This window comes from Oryx dammah, unplaced genomic scaffold (genome assembly GCF_014754425.2).
Source record: "Oryx dammah isolate SB20612 unplaced genomic scaffold, SCBI_Odam_1.1 HiC_scaffold_10, whole genome shotgun sequence".
Taxonomy (NCBI): Eukaryota; Metazoa; Chordata; class Mammalia; order Artiodactyla; family Bovidae; genus Oryx; species Oryx dammah.
In genome coordinates, this window is record NW_024070194.1 from 41,964,215 (window position 1) to 41,984,764 (window position 20,550).

A 20,550-nucleotide genomic window follows, 5' to 3' on the forward strand; every position below is an offset into this window, starting at 1 on the left:
GCTCTTGCCTCCCTGCCCCAGTGCCTGGCTAAGACCTCATGACAGCTGTCACTGCATGGGAGGCAGCGGGGGCATGCTACAGCGGGTGACCAGGACCCCAGGCACTGGAGCCAGAGTGCCTGTTTCTCTGCACCTCCGTTTCCTTCTCTGTAAAATGCATATAAAAATGATATCTATGTCAAAGAGCTGTGGTGGGGCTTAAATGAGCTTATTCAGGGATAGTCCATAGAAAAAAGCTTTGCAAGTGGTGAGGTTGGAAGATATCAGTGATTTTTTTCCACAGGAGACACGGATTCAATAGCTGGGTCAGGATGATTCCCTGGAGAAGGGCATGGCTACCCACTCCAGTATTCTTGCCTGGAGAATCCCATGGACAGAGGAGCCTGGTGGGCTCTAGTCCATGGGGTCGCAAAGAGTTGGACACGACTAGAGTAATTGAATGCTTTCAACGTGTAGCATTTCTCTATTGCTTATAGAACCTCATCTTCCCTGACACCTGTTTTTAAATTTTATTTATTTATTTATTGTGGGCGGGGCGGGATCTTCATTGCTGCGTGCAGGCTTTCTGTAGTTGCAGCGATCAGGGGCTACTCTCTAGTTATGGTTCCCGGGCTTCTCGTTTCAGTGGCTTCTCTAGTTGTGTAGCACAGGCTCCAGGGTGCTCAGGCTTCAGTAGCACGGGCTTAGTTGCCTGGAGACCCGTGGGATCTTCCAGGACCAGGGGTCAAACCTGTGTCCCCTGCATCTTAACTACTGGACCATCAGGGAAGAACTATTAGTGGTTAATACTGCACAGTGGATTCCTCTGTGAAGGTCATGGTGCATTTATATTTATCACTTTAGCTCTTTACACATAGATGGTCTTCAGAAAATACTGCGGCTAACTTGTTGAGCTTAGTGCCTTGGGAAGAATCTTAGGTTTTCCAAAGCAAAAGAAGGCCCTGAGGACCTCTCCCCAGGGAAGTAGGGGCTGGAGCAGAGACTCCGGAGATAGAGGTCACTGGAGACTGGGAGCAGGGCAGAGGTAAGACTCCACAGTCTTGACCTAGTGCTCCGCAGCCTCTTGGCCTTGGCCGGCCCTGGTGGGGAAACCAAGATTTTTCCATGTGATCTTCTGAGAAGTCACCTTGCCTCTTGCCTCCTGAGAACAAGGAATGATTTGGGCTCCTTTGTGAGAGGCAGTTTAGTGTTACCTGAGGGCTGTTTCCCTAAAGGCTGGGCAGATCACTGGCTAGATTTTTGAAAGAAATGCCCCAACTGTGTCCAGCTTTCTAACTGACTTTTTGCAGGGGGTCTTCAGTGCTCCCTGGCCACATGTGGGGACCATCATGATCTTTGGGATCATCTCGAACATCTCCCCACCTTCAACACCAAGTCTGTGCCTTTCCAATATAAGCAGGCTCTGGGAACACAACTTCAAAGCTTGGCGATGTGGGCTCCTCCAACGAGCGTTCAAAGCAACAATGGACTTAAACCAGGCTGGGCTCCCAGAGGGTGCTCCTTAACCTGGCAACTATTGTGTCCAAAGTCACAGGGCAGCCACAGATGAACAATGCTCCTGGCACCCACACGGTCCTCTTTCAAAGCAAAGTTGCTCTTGCCAGCCGTGCCAGGCAGAGGACCTGTGTACACAAATTGCCATTTACTTATTTTTTCAATATCAAACAATTACACTAAATGAAAATCATATTTCTTCTTTTCTATAATAAATGGAGTATAACTACATCAAAGGAAAATTTTACACAAAAGAAGAAGTCCTCCGGTGATCCTAACCCTCTCACTCTAAACCGCTGTGATCTTTTGGGTACCTCTACCTCTAGTCATTCTGTTTTATTTTTTATTGAACACAATTGCCATAAGTATATAAAAATCTGCCTCTCTGCTGCTTCTTTTACTGAACATTATTATAGGTACAGAGTTGCTGTACCATCTTTTTACATATTGTTTTAACAGGTAAAGGGCATTTGCTCAAAGTCATGTGCCATGACAAACTCAGCATTTTTCCTTTTAGAGAATGATGTGCTACTATACATAAGACTGGTGAATATCATAGACTATGACACATTTCATTGTGCCAGAATTTATGACTTGTTTTATTTCCCATTTTGATAATGTTGCCATTTTTTTTCTTTTTATTCAAAATGGAGACTCCAAACCCATTGCCTCTAGACCTGTGCAAGACTACTGTGTTCACGTAAGGTGATTCTTTTCATATCCCAACATTTTTATTAGAACAATTTTCAAATGTACAGAAAAGTTGGAAGAATTTTGTAATTGACACCCACAGACTGAGTCAGGGTGACCTTTGAGCACAAACATACATCTTAGAAGATGCTGAGCAGCAATAACCAGTAGATAGAGGACGATCTGTCGTCTTCCAGCTGGTGTTCCTTGGACATAATAACTATGATAGTGTACTGTTATAAGATTTTATAGCCTTTCCGATTTTTCAAAAGGCCTTCAGGCCTATTTTTTACTGGATCCTGAACATCCATAAAGTATAGTTGAGGCAGGTGTTACCAGGTGTCCTCTGTCCATTTACAGATGAGGAAATGCATGATCAGAGAGGTTAAGGAGACTGCCTAGGGCCACACAGCAAGACAGGTGCCATTGCAATACCAGTGCTGAGCTCTCAGCTGAGCCATGCTCCTACAGAAATGTCTCCCCTTAATTTATCAACGTAGTAATTAATGGCAGGTTTTCTATAATGCTTTCAGCTCCCTGATTTTGCTTGTCTGTGACTTTGGATCTTTTCAGGAATCGAAGGCAAGGGCATGTGTCACTGGAGTCCAGCCACCATAAATGTCAATGTGAGGATTAAAGACCAGCTGGTAAGTGATTTCAAAAACTCCATCGAATCCCTATGCTTTTCTCAAGATACAATTTATCTTTGCCTGTGGAAGCAAGGCTAATTTAGACAACAATTAGACTCCAAAAGCAACTGTGTACACGAGCTAGGTTGTCTCCATTGGAGAATTCAGAAAGACTCTGGATGATTCTGAAAAGTAACCACTAACACCACCCTCTCCATGTCTCCGTCTGACACTAGCAAAGGCAGGTTGTATTTATGGCTCAAATGTGGATTATCTCCAGAAACAGTGGCTTCTCCAGAATGGCCCATACTCTGGGGTCCACGTCCCACCTGTAAAGTAGCCTTCAATGCTCAAAGAAGACACCGAGGTGGGATCCGGGCCTCACCACCAGCCAAAGTGCCCATGGGGTCTGGGGCAGGAGGGATCCTCACTGGCTCTTCAGCCTACCCTTCTCTAGCTTCCTTTTTTGAATTCCTCCATCAGCGCAAGTCAACTGTCTCCACATTTGCTCTAAAAACATATTTAATGTGCACTGAGAACCCATTTCAACACAGGCATTGTTATTCCGTTTATGGATGAAGCAATAGAGCCCAGGAAGAATCGAGAGCATGACCATCTCGGAAGAGACCAGCTCATCTCAGAAGTGACCTTGCTGGTGCCAGAGCCCATTCCCATGGACCCTGAAGGCCGTTATTTTTCACCCAGGCCATGGGGACCATTTTGCATCAACAAGGAGAAGCTTGTGCAGTTGGGCTCCCCTCCTGCCTGTGCTGTCTGGACTCTGCTGACCATCTTATTTTGCATGAACAGAGCTGTCTTGGTCCCAGCCATCTTTTGCTGGTGTGGAGAACGGAAGTCAGGACTGGAGATCCAACAGTCCCTGGAGCTGGAGATGAATGTGCTCAGGGCATGGGGTATGGGGATTCTCCAGTTTTTCCACAGAAAAATGCCCACTGCGTATTCCATGGTTGCCAACCGTAATTTTGTCTCATTTGATTGTCTTGATTTCTCTTCATCCTCCAGAAGAGCATCTGTTCAACATGAAGAATACAGTGTGAGTGCAGGAAAGCCATGGCGGAGACCTCCTTTCCTAGGGCCATCTGCTTGTCCTTGCCCTTTGAAAAATCAATGAATTTTATTTTTGGACGGTCTGTTCCTTAAGCCTGAAAATATTCATTGGAACACCGTGTGTGAACAAAGTCCACCCTCCCAGCCCAAATCAATTTCTCTGAAGTTGGCCGGATGTTGTCACAGTTTCCCTATAACTGGCCCCAGGGAATTTCTGTGTTGAAAATTGCACCTGGAAGCTGGTGGCTGCAAATGGGACAATTTTTATAACAAAACCCATGGCACTAGTAGAAATCCGGTGGTGTGTACTCAGTTCTATCTGACTCTTTGCAACCCTGTAGTCCACCAGGCTCCTCTGTCCATGAGATTCTCCAGGCAAGAATACTGGAGTGGGTTGTCGTTTCCTCCTAGAGAGGATCTTCCTGACGCAGGAACTCAAACTTCGTCTCCTGCGTCTCTTGCATTGCAGGCAGATTCTTTACCACTGAGCCACCTGGGAAGCCCAGAAATCTGATGGAGATGCCTTCATAATTTGGAATTTTGTGACCTGCAACTTCATACCTTGTTGTCAGCCAAATGATAGAAAATCTCCCACAAGGAGTTTATGAAACCCACAGCCACATCAGCCTCCTCTTGGGGCTGGTGGGCTGGGAACTGGAGTCAGTGTTGATGGAATAGAAGACCCCCAAGAAGTGAACTTAGAATGCTGGAGACTACGGAGCATTTTGTCCAAAGCATGTGTCTTGAGAGCTCACAGGAGTCCTGCACTGTACGTGCAATTTTGCTCTTGATGGAGAATGATTCAGGCTCCCTCAGGGCCAGTTACTCTTTCTCTCTCTCTTCCTCTGCACACTGTGACTTGCTAACCTCTTTCCTTGAGCCAATAGCCTCAATTTTATTTTCACCACATCATTATTTCTGTGACCCCGACATGCCAATGGGCCGTTAACATTATTTTGATGGGAATTTTATTTTATCATGAGGATTACAAGCAAACGATGTAACAGCTTTCTGTTCACCAAGGAATCTCCATGAAGTGAGGGTAAAAGGCACATAATCCAGGGGAGGGGGAAGGGCACTCACTTTTATTGCACTCCTCCTAAATCCAGGTGCTTTACATAGATTATCTCAGATCAGTTCATCCTAGGCAACAGCCTTGTGAAGATCGCCATTCAACAGACAAAGAAAAGGAGACTTAGGGAGGTTGAAAAAGTTACCCAAGACCTCAAGACCTGACCTTAAAAGCAGGCGGAAGCAGGGGCCAAAGACTAGAATCTTTCCATGACAAATCACCAGCTTTCTGTGCAGGAAACCTTGAGTTCTTAGACCAACTCCCAAGGCTGCAGACCAGCCAGAGTGGAGTGAGGACAGCTGCCTGGTGTCTTGGGGCTGTGAAGAGTCCACCAAGGAGCCTGGGACAAACCAGGACCACAGTAGCTCAAGGTCCATCTTCCTTTCCCAGATGCAGCTCTTCCCTTGTTTGGTAAGAAAGGACAGCCTAACAGTAGGAAGAACAGAAGCCTTGCCTTCATCAGCCTGCAGCTTTTGCATTCTGGATGGTCCAGGCCCTCCCCTAGCTATCAAGGTATGTAGGGCTGACCTGTCCCCTTCAGCCTGCACTGAAGAACAGCAGATGGCATTCAGGCTGATTCTGCGCTTCTGGCTGACTAATCTCCCAGGTACAAGAGTAAACAGAGAGCTCGGGACACCATATGTCCCTGACTCACCGTGTTGGCCGGAATCACCGTCGTTCTCCTGGCATATGCCTTCTTGAGCCCAGGTGGAAGGTGGGTCAGAGGAAAGCTGCCTGAAAGTTACAAGCAGAAAGATTATAGACATAGAGACACACATAGGGAGTGGGCACTGGTTAGTCACATCCTAGATGACGTTTATTATTTTTTAAAACCTGCTTTGTTTTTCTAGACAGCGTTCAGCTTCAGCCAGGGGCCAGCACAGCACTCACCACCACAGGCTCTCAGGGTCTATGAATGGAAACAAGGAATTGCCAGCCTAATCCATTTTCTTTATATCAGTCTGGAATGTTACCCCAAGTTGAAAATGAAGCTGACTCTAGTTCAGTTGAAAGAGGTCCTCTCTTTTTTAAGAAAAACATTTATTTACTTGGCTGTGTTGGGTCTTAGGTGTGGCATGCAGGATCTTCGTTACATCGTGTGGCATCTTCTTTGTGGTGCCTGGGCTCCAGAGTTGTGGCTCATGGGCTCTGGAGTGTCCAGGTTTCAGTAGTTGTAGCTCTTGGATTTAGCTGCTCCCCAGCATGAGGGATTCTTCCTTCCCCCAACCAAGGATTGACCCTGCATCCCCTGTATTGCTAGGCAGATTGTTAACCACTGGACCACCAGGGAAATTCCCCAAAAGATGTTCTTGAGATGGGGAGACGGCATCCTGTTTCCCCTGACCTCTTCAGAGCCTCCTAAGCAGGGGAGCCAAAAGGGCAATGTTGGAGGTAGAAGTCTTAGAGTGGGCTGCTCAGGGTTTGAGAAAACTGGATTTCTTCTGGGGTGGTATGCTTAGCATTCTTTAGGAAGATAATCGTGCATGAACATTCCATTACTCTTCTCTTAGTCAACCAGAACACTGGGATGATTAGTCAATCAAGGCCGGAGTCTTAGGTTTAGGACCATAAGAGTACTGAGCCAGAGGGACTGGATGGACCCATCTAATTCATTTTTTTCCTGCACACCCATCTAGGGTCACAGGGTTGGGAGAGGGCTACATGGATCTAGAAGTCTCTCAATGGTCCAGTACTTTTCTTGAAAGAAGCCAGTGGAGCCTCTGGCATTTGAATCACTCTGAGTCCTGCCCTGGGACCCCAGTGGTAGATGTCTGCCTTTCACACTGCAGGCCTTTGGGCCATAGTTTTTACTTAACAACAGGACTCACAGGAAGGTTAAGAATGATCCATAGCAGCAATAATGGTGGCAGCCATTCTAGAGCAAATCTTTAATACTATCAAGAGCTGTCCATGGCAGTTTGTCAGGCCCTATATCTTCCAGTTCTGAAAAATTTGTGAGGTGGGTCCTATCACTGCTACACAGAGGAAGAAGTTGAAACTTTGAAAGGCCAAATGAACCATCCAGAAGCCCACTGTTAACTGGACAAGGATTGAGTTTGAACATTGTTGTTGTTCTTGCTCAGTTGCTAAGTCTTATCTGATTCTTTGTGACTCCCGTGGACTGGAGCATGCCAGGCTTCCCTGTCCTTCACTATCTCCTGGAGTTTGCTCAAACTCATGTCCACTGAGTCAGTGATGCCATCCAACCATCTCATCCTCTGTTGTCCCCTTCTCCTCCTGCCTTCAATCTTTCCCAGCATCAGGGTCTTTTCCAATGAGTTGGCTCTTTGCTTGAGGTGGCCAAAGTTTCGGAGTTTCAGCTTCAGCACCAGTCCTTTCAGTGAATATTCAAGACTGATTTCCTCTAGGATTGACTGGTTGTATCTCCTTGCTGTCGAAGGGACCTCAAGAGTCTCCTCCAGCACCACAGTTCAAAAGCATCAACTCTTTGGCGCTCAGCTTTCTTTATAGTCCAACTCTCACATCCATATATGACTACTGGAAAAACCATAGCTTTGACTAGATGGACTTTTGTTGGCAAAGTGATGTCTCTGCTTTTTAATACACTGCCTAGGTTTGTCATAGCTTTTCTTCCAAGGAGCAAACGTCTTTTAACTTCATGGCTTCAGTCACCCCAGAGTCCAAGATAGTTCTGAGGCTCTGTTCGTAATCTTTGGAAGATAGTTCTCAAACAAAAGGGATCGTATGGATACAGAAGAAAGACTGGGGATTTAATGTGGTTGCTTAAGATACTTTGAAAGCTTCCAGTTCCAGCATAGCAGCTGATAGGTGGGGCTGGATGGAGACGCCTGCAGGAGAACTCACCTCTACTCAGTCCTCTTCCCAACCTTCTGTCCTGATGATCCTCACCAGGAAGGACATGGGAATTTCCCAAGTTCCTTTACTCTTTCTCTCTATAATTAATTCTGTAGCTTTGCTTCTAACGCTAAAATTCCAACTCAAATTCAGGAATCCTGGTAACACAGGTCCAGGAGGCAGTTTGTTGTCCACTCATGGAAAGCTGGGCTCTATCACTGGGACACCCACTCGTCCAAGAAAGTGAACTTGCCTTTAAGAAGCAAAATCCTAGAAAAACATCCCTCTCAGAGGATGTAAGACTAAAATCCCTTGGCTTCTGGTCTAATAGATTTTTATTGAGGAAGGAGAGCTGGTGCCCAAGATCAATCCAACCTCACCAGGTCACTGCTGCTAGGGACAGTCCAGCTGGGCACATGCCCATCACACTTACAAGTGGAGGTGTCCTCAGGGAATGGGGTATCTGGAAAAGAAACCACTTTGAAAAGTCTTATGCTAATATTAGCCAAATATGTTGGAGTCTCCGAACCACTGTCTTCTGTTTGACTTCTCATTGGAACTTGATATTTGTATTCTCTGGCTTGCCTGGTGGCTCAGCAGTAAAGAATCTGCCTATAATACACGAGACTTGGGTTTGATCCCTGGGTCAGGAAGATCCCCTGGAGAAGGAAATGTCATCCCATTTCAGTAACTGTGTCTGGGAAATCCTGTGGACCGAGGAGCCTGGGGACTATAGTCTATGGGGGTCACAAAGAGCTGGACATGCCTGAGTCACTGACACTCAGGTGTATTTTTACTTTGCTACTATGGCTGCTAAAAAATATATAAAATTATACATACACACAGACGCATACACATATATATGACTTGCATCATTTCTATTAGATAGTGCTGATCTAATAGGTATACATAAACATATACCTGCAAACAGAATATTCATTTATAAGTTCTCACAGAACAAAAGAACAATTGCCAAATTATCAGTATACACAGATTATGCTCTTAGATCATAATGATATAAGAAATAATAAGAAGAAAGTGTCAAATATCTCTTGGGCTCAAAAATTATATAACACATAGGCAATGGTACTCAAGGGACAAAATTAAAAGATATTGCAAAATTTTTATAAAGGAACAAGAAGGAAAATATCATGTCAAACTCTGTGGCCAATACTTAAGTGGCATTTTGTGTTTCGTGTCATTTTGAGTACATTATCATAAGCAAGACACTTTGAAAACCAAAGACCTAATAGCAAAATGAAACATACTAGGGGGAAAAAGAGAATTAGAATAAAACCAGAGTAGTGAGAAAGAAGAACATAAAGAAGATAAGGAGAGAAATCAATGAAACAGCCCAAATCTCCACTACAATCTGATTCTTTGAAAAGTGAGTGAACAAAGGTGGGAATGACATTCTATATACCAATACATATTTGAACCAGGGTAAATGGACCATGTCATAAGGGAAACTAGTGATTCTTGACTAGAGGAATTAAAGAAGGCTGACCTAGAATCAAGTAGATAACTATTTGATTAAGTTAAGTTGTTAAGTTGCTCAGTCGTGTCCGACTCTGCAACCCCATGGACTGTAGCCCACCAGGCTCCTCCGTCCATGGGATTCTCCAGGCAAGAATCCTGCAGTGGGTTGCCATTTCCTTCTCCAGGGGATCTTCCCGACCCAGGGATTGAACCCAGGTCTTCCGCATTAGAGGCAGACGCTTTAACCTCTGAGCCATCAGGAAAGCAAGTAGATAACTATAGCACAGGTAATCCCTCCCATCTGGAGGACCTGCCCATGCCCCACGGTGCAGGGGGAACACCAGTGTGTGTTGTGGAGCCAGAACATGGATGGGAGATGGTGGGAAAATAACAGAATAAATCAAGAGAAGAGCCCTGGGTGGACATGCCATGCCACTTTGCTGTTGTTTGGTTACTAAGTCGTGTTTGACTCTGCGACCCCATGAACTGCAGCACGCCAGGCTTCCCTATCCTTCACCATCTCCCCAAGCTTGCTCAAATTCACTTGCTTTCAAGTCAATGATGCCATCCAACCATCTCATCCTCTATCACTCCTTTCTCTTCCTGCTTTCAATCTTTCCCAGGATCAGGGTCTTTTCCAATGGGTTGGCTCTTCACATCAGGTGGCCAAAGTATTGGAGCTTCAGCTTCAGCATCAGTCCTACCAATGAATATTCAGGACTTATTTCTTTTAGGATTGAGTGGATTGATTGCCTTTCTGTTCAAGGGACTCTCAAGAGTCTCCTCTGACACCACAGTAGGAAAGCATCAATTCTTTGGCACTCAGCCTTCTTTATGGTCCAACTCTCACATCCATACATGACTATTGGAAAAACAATAGTTTTGACTATACAGACCTTTGTCAGCAAAATGATGTCTCTGCTTTTTAATACGCTGTCTAGGTGTGTCATAGCTTTCCTTCCAAGGAGCAAGTGTCCTTTAATTTCATGGCTGCAATCACCATCTGCAGTGATTTTTGAGCCCAAGAAATTTCTAATTTTTTGCATTTGAAGAGATATAGAAGGTTCTTTTAAATGTTATAAAAAATTTGTGGTGACCTCCCAAGCTGATGCTTTTCTCTTTTCTTCAATTCCAAACATACAATAACACAAAATGTAACACCCCACTTCTCACTGGTTTCTCCCATTTGAAGTTTCCAAATGGAAAGTTCTTTAGAATGAAATGTCTTTCATTTTCTCAAGTGCATCCTCAGAACTTAGTTGCTCACCAGAAGCTACTGCTTCATCCTGACAATACTTGACACTACAGAGAGACACTGAGATCTAGGGTGCATGTGTGTATGTGTGTGAAGAGCAAGAGAGAGAGGGAGAGAGAGGGAGGGAGGATAAAGTCAACTTTCTTGGTTCCTTCTTTGCTTCTATAGATGTAGTCAAAAAGATTAATTTTAAAGCTTATCTACGGGGCACAAATTCTCAATTGTATATAGCTGGAAATGATCAATTTGGGCAGGGGAGGCTGCTTCAGGTAAATATAGCACTTAGCAAGGTAGGATAGCCACACACCACCTATAAGAGAAGATGTCATCTGAGCTGCCAGAAACACCTAATCAGTCAAGGCATCACTTTGCATAACGTACCCAGATAATGCCCATAACTGGCTCTGTTCTGGGCCTGTGGGCACAGACCCTGGCCCAGCCCCCTCTGCATCAGCCCCTCGCCCTCTGCCTTTGTCTGCAAATGGGGAGAGGAGCTTTAGGTTGGAGGCCCTGCAGCAGCTGAGTGGCCCAGGTGTACGTCCATTGGCTGCAGGACCAGGCTGAGTCCGATTTTCTTTTGTACATAAAGATAAGAAGCCAAGGGCCCCCTTTTGAAAGCAAACACATTGAATTTGAACCACCACCTCCCCATGATTCACTGGATGGAATTTACGACAGTGTTTATCCTTTCCCACAACAGTAGTGAATGGATCGGTCTTAATCTGAAATAAAAATCCACAGCAGACGCATTTTGAAGCCCCACGGGGGAGATTTTCCTGCAAAGACCCTCATAACTCCAGATCATTCCTCCAAGAATTCAAAGGAAAGAGTGGCCCAGATCTTCTGGGGAGAAGCAACTCCAAGGACGAACCAAACAAGTCTTTGCATGTGCCAAGTTCTGCAGGGCCCCCTCTTAACAGCGGGAATTCAGACAAAACTTCAGGAATGCTTTGCTGGGCAGCTGTGGTGCATTCAAAGCAGAGAAAGGGCCTTAATCTTTGCAAAACCAACAAAGATAAGCAAGAGCTTTAGCCTGGTTGAAATTAGCCAACTTGCTGCTACACAATGTCCTTGCGACCATTATCCAGGCTCTGACCGCGGAATGGCACCTCTCAAGTATGCTGGCAATGTTTAACGAGCCATCTGTCTTGTACCTGTTCCACAGCGCAGCAGCCTTTGTTGGAACCCTGGCCCCGTCCAGCACGTCCACTGGCTGCTCACTGGCTGGGGACCCTCGGCTCTTTCCTGTCTCACATGAATTTCACACCTCACTCCATGATGTGTTGTGGTTGCTGCCCTAGGACATTTGGAAGGCGCATATGGATTTTGTATTTGTCCATCGATTATTTTGCATGGCTTCATGTGTATGGGGTCGCACAGAGTCGGACACGACTGAAGCGACTTAGCAGTAGCAGCAGCATGTGTATAAAAACTTTACTCATTCATTTGATTTTTTCCCCCAATTTTTCTTCTTTTAGGGGAATTCCAATATTCACTCCAGTGTCACTAACTGCTGATTTTCTTTTCATTCTTGTCCTTGAAGTTAGAAGCCCCCTCCCCTTAGATATATTTTTTAATACCCCTGGAAAAGATCTTCTCCTTAAATATCACAGTTTCATGAGTTTGCAGGTTATGTTACTGAAGACTTCAGTTCAACCACTTGAGCTTCATGTTTTCTGAGGTCTGTAAAAGTCACATCTAGGCATTGTCATGTAACTCAATAGATTGATTTCCTTGTACAACTGCCCACGTTGGAGCAGAGATGTGAGACAATAACGAAATCAGTCCACGGATTTTGTTTTGTTTAAAAAAAAGTGTGCTTTATCAAAATTCTCTGATTTCAAAATTTCAGTGTGAATTCACATTGATTTCTCCTGCTCTGCCTTCCTTGCTCAGAAGTAACATGTCCTCATCTTTGTCTTGTAGGCATCATGACATTGCTGGAATGATGGTTGTCTCGGGCATGTCTTCATGTTGGCAACCTCAGGAATCAGTTCCATTGGAGCTGCTCTTGAAGCTCGCCCTTCCAGCCCGGAGACCTGAGCCTTTGACCCCGTCACCACCCAGCTGTGTTATCTTTGGGTCTCACTTAGACTCTTATCTATCCAAGGGACTGGATTTGATTAGAAGCAAACAGCAAGTTAGATGCATGCGAGGGCTCCCCAGAGCATCAAGTATAAAGTGGAAAACACTCTGTGTTTGGAGACTCTCAAATATATGTGTCCACACTGGTTCCCGGGCACCAGAGCCTCTAGGTGATGGTCCAGCCTCAGGTCATCCTCATGGGTTCACCCCAAACAAATCCTGTCTTCAGGGCAGACAGACCCACTGGAAGGAATTCAGATACCCCCAGTGTCTTTCCAGAGCAACAAAACAGACACCTTAAAAATGGCTGCACAAAGAACTTTATCCTTAAATCTAAATTTTCATGGGAGCCAAGAAGAAGAGAGTGAGGAACCTCTTCAGACTTGACCTCTCAGAATTTCAAGGCAAAGGGAAACAATAGGGGGCAATTTTCAGAGATGGGTCATCACCACTGGGAGCTTGGGTAAGAATTCCTTCGTTTCTTTTTCTTTTTCTTTTTTTTTAAGACTGTGCCTTGTGGCATGCAGGATCTTAGTTTCCTGACCAGGGATCAAACCCACGCCCCTTGCACTGGAAGGTGGATTCTTAACCACTGGACCACCAGTGAAGTGAAATTCATTCAGTCGTGTCCGACTCCTTGCAATCCCATGGACTATACACACAGTCCATGGAATTCTCCAGGCCAGAATGCTGGAGTGGATAGCCTTTCCCTTCTCCAGGGGATCTTCCCAATCCAGAGACTGAACCCAGCTCTCCCACATTGCAGGCAGATTCTTTACCAGCTAGTCACAATGGAAGCCCAAGAATATTGGAGTGGGTAGCCTATCCCTTCTCCAGGGAATATTCCTGATCCAGGAATTGAATTGGGTCTCCTGCATTGCAGGCAGATTCTCAGAACTGCCAGAGAAGTCCTCTTCTTTGCATTCTTAATTTCATCCTTCAGTTTCAATTTTGATTACATTATGTATTTTATAACATCATCTAATATTTAATGCCTATTGTATTAACACGTTGTCTCTTAATATGTGTATTGTTCATTGAATAAATATATATTTACACATTAGATAATCATTTATACATGCACATACATATGTGTGTGTGTATATATATATATAATTTTTTCATAAATGCATCCGTTTATCTGACATCCAGGCTATTCCCACCTTTTGCTCGTGGTGAATGATGCTGCTATGGACACATGTGTACGTGTGTTTGAGTCCCTGCTTTCAGTTCCCTGGGCACGTACCTTGCAGTGAAATTTCAGAGCTACAGGAGAATTCTATAGAAATTTTTTGAGGAACTCACCCCCACAGAAGCTACACAATTTTACTTTCCCACCAGCCACACAGGTACCAGAGTTCCCGTTTCTCGACATCCTTGCCAAAACTCAGTTTCCTTTTCCAAACAAAGCTCACCCTCCGAGTGGGCAGGAAGTAGGACTGCCCATTCGCAATTCCAGAAGTCTTCTTGGTCTGCACTTCCTTGGGGATGAACTTCAAGGACACAGGTGTGGGTGTGCTCCTCCACCATGTGTCAGGAAGGCTCTGGGGCCCTTCCCTTCTAGCATCTCCCAAAGCCTCCATATTGGTGTAAGGATTGATGCCTCTAAGAGGTACCCATTCCTAAAGGACATCATTGCCACCAGGAAAGGGAGCAGCTTGTATTCAACAGTGTGAGTCATAGAAAACAGAAGGGTGAGATCCTGGAGTCCAGGGTATGGAAGCCAGAATTGAAAGAGATGGATGACTCCCTGTTGGGCCGGAGTCCAGAGCCTTATCTGGCCCAGAGGTGACAGGAGCATGTCCCAGGCAGAGGAGAGTATCCTGAGGTAAGGGTAGCTAGGAAGTTACGGACATCTTGGGTATGGGGAGCAAGTGGCTCAGGACAGGGAGAGTCAGAATGCTCTCCTCACCTCAATACACAGGCAGTGGCACAAAAAAACAAATCTGAGAGAGAGCAGTCCCCACCTGTGAGCCTGAGGCTTTCTTTCCTCTGTCCCTTCTTTGATGGGTATTTTTCAACTTGGCCACGTGTTCAAATCATCTAGGAGTTCTGAAGATCCCTGGTGCCCTGGCCAATGAGATCGCACATGCTGTACGTGGGACCCAGCATCCGTCTTTGAACATCCCCAAGGAGATTCAAGTGGGCGGTCAAGGATGAGAGAAGTAGAAGTTTAGTTTTGAAATGATAGGTTTAAAAACTAGACTTCATTCGGTTTTTTTGGTTTTATTATAAAAGAAATAAGGTCACACTGTAGAAGTTCAGATGGAATAAAGATATCGATAGGTCTTGTGGCCTGAAGGCAGCTGTAGACAGCCTAACCCATGCCTGATGGGGGGCTTCTTTCCTGGAAGGGTGGACAGAAGGAGGGCTGGCCTCCAGGGCAGGGCTGTGCCACTGAGGACACTCAGCATATGATATATTCTCTGTGTCCCCAGCACTGTGGCAGGCACGGTGAGGTCTGCACTCAATAAACGTTTGTAGAATCAGTGAATGGGAGCAGGAAGGCATGAATTCATGAAAAGCAGCCCAAGACACGGTCCCTGCCCTCTAGGAACTTACAAAGGGGCCGTTGAATAGGCATTACAATGACAATAATCGGATGGTGATAATAGTTCCTGCATCAGTGACTCTGTATGTCTGCGCACGCAGCCTGGCAGCCAGGGAAACCAGGGAGGGTTTTTGAAAACTCTGTTTGGTAGCTACGGCCTCTCTTATCTTTATTAATGCCCAGCAAAGCACAAACAGACACACTGCCCCCTTCTTGATAAAACAGGTAAACAGGAGCAGAGCAAAAACCGAGGAGACAGGTTGCCAGTGACACCCAGAGCCCACCTGGGTGGTCACAGAAAGGCCAAAGAGAGTGGAGAAAACCCTGCCTCTCAGATGTGGAGTTATTCTGATGATGGCTTGAGTCTTTGCTTGTTTGACATAAGTTTCCCAAGCTCTCCAGGCTCCAGATACATTAAGTTGATCAGCCACAAGCTCCTTGTCACTTAGAGCTTCTTCTAGTCATTGTGATGGAGAGAACAGGACAGGGGAGAGCTGGGGGCTTGTCTCTTTGATTGTCAACACCCTGTGCAACTTTAGGAATGTTCCATATCTTTGACCTGCAACACAGACAGCAGTTTCTGTCCTGCTTCTCTTGTCTGGTGGTTGGACAAAATTCAGGAGCATTGAATTACTGACCTAAAGGCACCTTTTCATCCTTAGGTGTTTTCCGCCTCCATCACGTATAGGGCTGGGAGGCCGAAGGACCCTCAGTCACAGAGCAGCTCCCAGGCCAGGTGTACTGATCCTTCTGGGCTGTGGTCACAGTCCTCTGCTGCCTCTCACAAGCTGTGGGAAGCAGGCAGCTACCACTAGACTGTAGGTACTAGACAAGTACAAGGATCTCAAACAGCCATTTACACCTGCAGCTTTGTTAGTCACTGTGCCATTTTAATTCCTCCTCTTATTTCCCTCTGTCAGTCCCAGGCAACCTCCTCTCTTGCTCAAAGACAAAATTCTTTTTCTCCTTCCTTCCTTTCCGCCCTCCCTCCCACTCTCTCTCCTTCCTTACTCCTTCCCTCCAAACTTCCTTCATTTCTTTTTCTTCTTTCCTCTGCTTTCCTTCCTTCCTCCTTTCTTCTCTTCCTTTCCTTTCTTTTCTTTTACTTTTCTTATCCAGGTCAAAATGTGTTCAGGTGGCCTTAGGTAGGTGATGAGCTGGTGAGGACATTGACTCCCACTTGCTGGCTAAGATTCCTGATCTGTGGGCTCTGAGCCTGCAGGGTGCCTGACCCCACAGTGGCTCATGGGTACTGTAGAGGCCTGGCCACTTATCTACAAGCCATTTGAAAAGTTGGTATCTCAGTTAGCCTTTACCACTTAAAAAAATTATTTTATTTTGTGTTAAGATTTTATGTATTTTTGGTTAGCCTGCTACAGAAAAGTACCCCGTGTACTTTTATTTCAGAAGTGAATTTGAAAACCTAGCTTATTTCTGAGCTTCTTTGGGGTGAGAAGCAGTTGGTTCAAACAAAAGTCTTATTGGGTTTCCCAGGTGGTACAAGTAGTAAAGAATCTGCCTGCCAGTGCAGGAGATGTAAGAGGCCTGGATTCGATCCCTGGGTTGGGAAGAGTCCCTGGAGGAGGAAATGGCAACCCACTCCAGCATTCTGGGGAATCCCCATGGGGAGAGGAGCCTGGTGGGCTACAGTCTATGGGGTTGCAAAGGGTTGGACACGACCGCAGTGACTTAGCCTGCTCGTTACCTCTGTGGGGCCAGCGATACCCACGTGGACACCTGGCGACCCGGACTCTGGAGATCCAGCCCAATGGCCTGGCAGGGGTTTGGCTTTGAGAGGTGGGGGGTGTGACGTGGGGGTGACTGTGCTCTGCTTGGGCAGCTGGCAGGGCAGCAACAGGTGACGCACCACCCTGTGTGTCCTCAGCCTCCCTGAGTCCAGCACCTCCAGGCTGAGATCTCCCCCGGCCGTGGCTGCTGGCCTGCAGTCCTACTTCTCCCTTGGATACCGACCCTGACCTGCTTCTCCAGGGGGGAGCTGCTGCACCAACTATCAGGGAGCTTCTTGTGCTTTGGACAAATGGATCCTAGACTTTAGCCTATCCTTTCCCAGCTGCTCTGTGAAGAGCTGACCATTTTCTGGTGCTGGCAGAGGGACAGGAGAGGTTATACATAGCCAGACTCAATGTAGCATTATGTTCTGGGGTCATTTCAGAGATTTTCCAGGGGTTACTTTGAGCCCTACCTGTGACCTGCACCCCTGCTTTAAGAATTTCCAAGCTGTAGCTCTACTGTGTTCAGAACAGAAATGAGACAAGGTCTGGAGAGGCCCCAGAAAAACTGCCAGGGTATTCAACACTAAGTGTTGCCTGGGCAGTGAGCAAGTTCAACCTCCTCACTGGAAATTATGAGAAACTTTTCAGCCTGTTTAAAGGATGTGGTTTAGTTCGGCCTAGAATGTAGCATGAAAGTGAACCCTGCTTTACTGGGTAAGCACACACACGTAGACATGCACACAGAAGACATGTATAGACCGTGAACACACCGATATGAACAAGGTAAGAAAAGGACACTGGACTCCTAGACATCAGACCAGCCAATCAGAAGAGGCTCCCCAGGCACCAGGATGTTTCTAGAATTCCCCATTTAATTAAAAACAACAGGCTATGTGGTGGGGTGTGGGGAGGTGATATCAAACACTGGTTTCCTATTGTTTGTGATGCTGTGAGAGGTTAGCGAAAAGGGCCATTTCGTCCCGTAGGCCCTCCTGTCTTGGCAAAGATGATTTGCATTTGTCCTGCATGGCCAAGGGAGCTGGACTTCCGGAGACCTGGCAGTGGGCTTTTATATCGTCGATTACTCAGATTTCTTCTCTCTTCATCCAAGCTGAGTTCTGGACCATCCCTGGTCCCCCAGGACGCTGACTCAGGCCAGCGTTCCTGTGTTGCCTCACCTCTGCAACCTCTCTGTAGCCGGGTCACCCAGCCCCTCTGCTCTGCCAGACCCCCGCAGGGAGAGAAGCTCCATCAATTTGTAAGGACTGGGCCTCTACCAACTAGATAATTCCAAAGAGGAATGACACTTGGAGCCTCAAGATTTTCAGGTATCTCAATTTAATGCTTTAAAAACTCAAGGATGAAGTAGTGGTGGTATTACGTTTGAGCAAATTTGGCCTCCAAAAGCCGGCCAAATCACATAAAAGATGCCCATGGTTGGTGCCCAGAGCCTCGTGTCCCCAGGACCAAGCCTGCCATCCTCATTGGACCTGTGAGCCTCTCACCAAGTGACCCCCGTCTTCTAAATCCATCTCATCGCCTTTCACTCTTCTGAGTGCGCGGGGCAAGCCAAACTCTTGTTGTCTCAAAACATCCCTCTTCACCTCTGTGCCTCCGCCGGGGCATCCCCGGGCCGGGGCCCCCTCCCCTGGTTCAGAGCCCCGTTTGAGCCCCACCTGGCCTCAGTATCCCTCACACGTGTCATGTGGGGTGGCTTGCAGCCCGGTCCCATCAGCCACTTTTGGGGTTTCTCTGTGTCCCCTGCATCACACGTACCAGATAAAAATGTCAATGGTTAAATTCCAAATGGAAATTTCAAAGGCTGCCTTAGTTTCCTGAAAGCTCTGAGTAGATTTCCTCACTCTGCCCCACCCCCATCCACCATGTAACAAAGGAATAGAATGACTTCTTTGTTCTTCTGGGACAAACTTTTCTTTAAAAAAAAATCTTGCTCAGCCTGCCCCTATAAAAGGCTTATCTCCAGGGCTGGTAGGAGACATTTTAATTCCTTCCTGTTTGCTGATCTTTCTCCTCAAGGCCCCTCAGCTCAGGCCCCACCCCGTGCCCCAGGTAAGGTCACCCAGGAGTGTTGGAGTCCATCTGTCTGTCACCTGATACACTCTCTTTACAGCCACTAATCTGGGCACCAGCCACCCAGACCATGGGCATTGCTTCTAGAACACTTCAAGAGGGTCCACTGTCTCGTCTCATAACCCGCCTCCTTGTCTTATAGGGAGGTTCATTTGATTTTGTATCTGGCTCATTTGATTTTGTAATTTTTCTTTCTTCATTTCCCATCGGCCTTCTCTTTTCCCAGCCCTTTATGTTAGGAGTGAATTTAGGTAATTATCATTTTAGAATTTTGCCACATCATTGGACATTTATGGAGCCCCACAGGTGTCAGGAATCATTACTCTCTTCTGAGAATGTTCCTGATTTAGGCTTTAGCCCTCAGTTCTATTCTGTTCTGATGGATCACCCCAAAGGTTTCAGAAAGTAAGGGACTGAAATGTGTCTGCTGGTCTTGTGAGGGGATTCCTGTATTTTGAAAAATGCAGTGATGAATCACTCATGATAGAGCTTTCTGTTATAAAAATGGTGCAGTGGAATAAATTCTCTTTTTCATCCAGGGTATCTCACAATTTTCTTTACTCGTCCTGTCTTGTGGTCCTGGGAAGCCTTGGGGATGTTATGTGGACAGAAAGCAAGGCTACAGTGGATGTTAAAGGAGAAGATTGGACTTTTCATGCTTCTTGGAGTAGCTGGAGGAGTGAAGATTTGGAAGGGGCTTGGATGATCAGAGATGCTTTAACCAGTCAGTCTGAAAAGACAAGCACATCCTGTCACTGAAGAGTGATTGTGATGGAGGAGTTCCAGAAAAGATCCAGGGGAAGCTGTTTCTGTGTCATCTCTGCTCTGGACATCCAGTCTGGTTCTTGGTCAGCAGGGCTGAGCATCTGGAAGATGCACTGGGCTAAGGCAGAGAACCAAGACAAGCTGAGCCTCACCAGGTAGTTCTGTCCGTTGTCATGCCTGTTTTATCCAACCCCTTGGTGACGGCCATTGCTTTGCTTCTGCAGCTCTAACCTTGTGTGCATGTCCGTTTGGGCCAACTCTAACCCAGAACAATGTAGGGGAAGGCATTCTGGAGATAATTATCAGGTAAACCGAGCTGACACGGCATGAAATAGCAGAGCCCAGGAAGAGAACAGGGCCTTTACTGACAGGAGCCAACGGAGAAGACAAGAGTGTAGAGAAGGGCACCAGCAAGTCAGTATGGAGATGGAGGTTCGCTGGTCTGAGGCAGCGGAGCAAAGCCAAGACCATGGGTCTTGACATGACATGTCTCCCCCTTTGGTGAGTGGAGCTCATGGAGGGCTATTAGTTCAGGCTGACAGCTGGAAGGCAAGTGTCACGTGTTGACTGCTAGTGGCTTCTGTTGTCAGACAGATCAATGCTTTCCTGGAGGGGTGACTCCAGGAGGACCCCCAGGGAATGTCAGACTCCCTAAGTATCCCATCCCCACCTGCCCCACTCTGTGCCCTTGGTTTTCACACCTGAACCCTAGACACCTGCCTCTCAACTTAGGAAGATTAATCAAGATGCAGAGGTGGCGTTAGTGGCGGCTGTCATAATCATACCTCTTATTTTGGAGGCACTTAAAGAGACAGCTCCGT

At 46.4% G+C, this 20,550-nt stretch overlaps 1 long non-coding RNA gene across 1 annotated transcript; it reads left to right on the top strand.

Moving 5' to 3' along the window:
- Nucleotides 1–2,112: 2,112 nt before the first annotated feature.
- On the top strand, nt 2,113–12,471 carry LOC120869335. Its single transcript, XR_005722525.1, has 3 exons — nt 2,113–2,194; nt 2,758–2,831; nt 12,431–12,471. It is a non-coding gene; the product is annotated as an uncharacterized LOC120869335 (long non-coding RNA).
- The last annotated feature ends 8,079 nt before the right edge of the window (nt 12,472–20,550 follow it).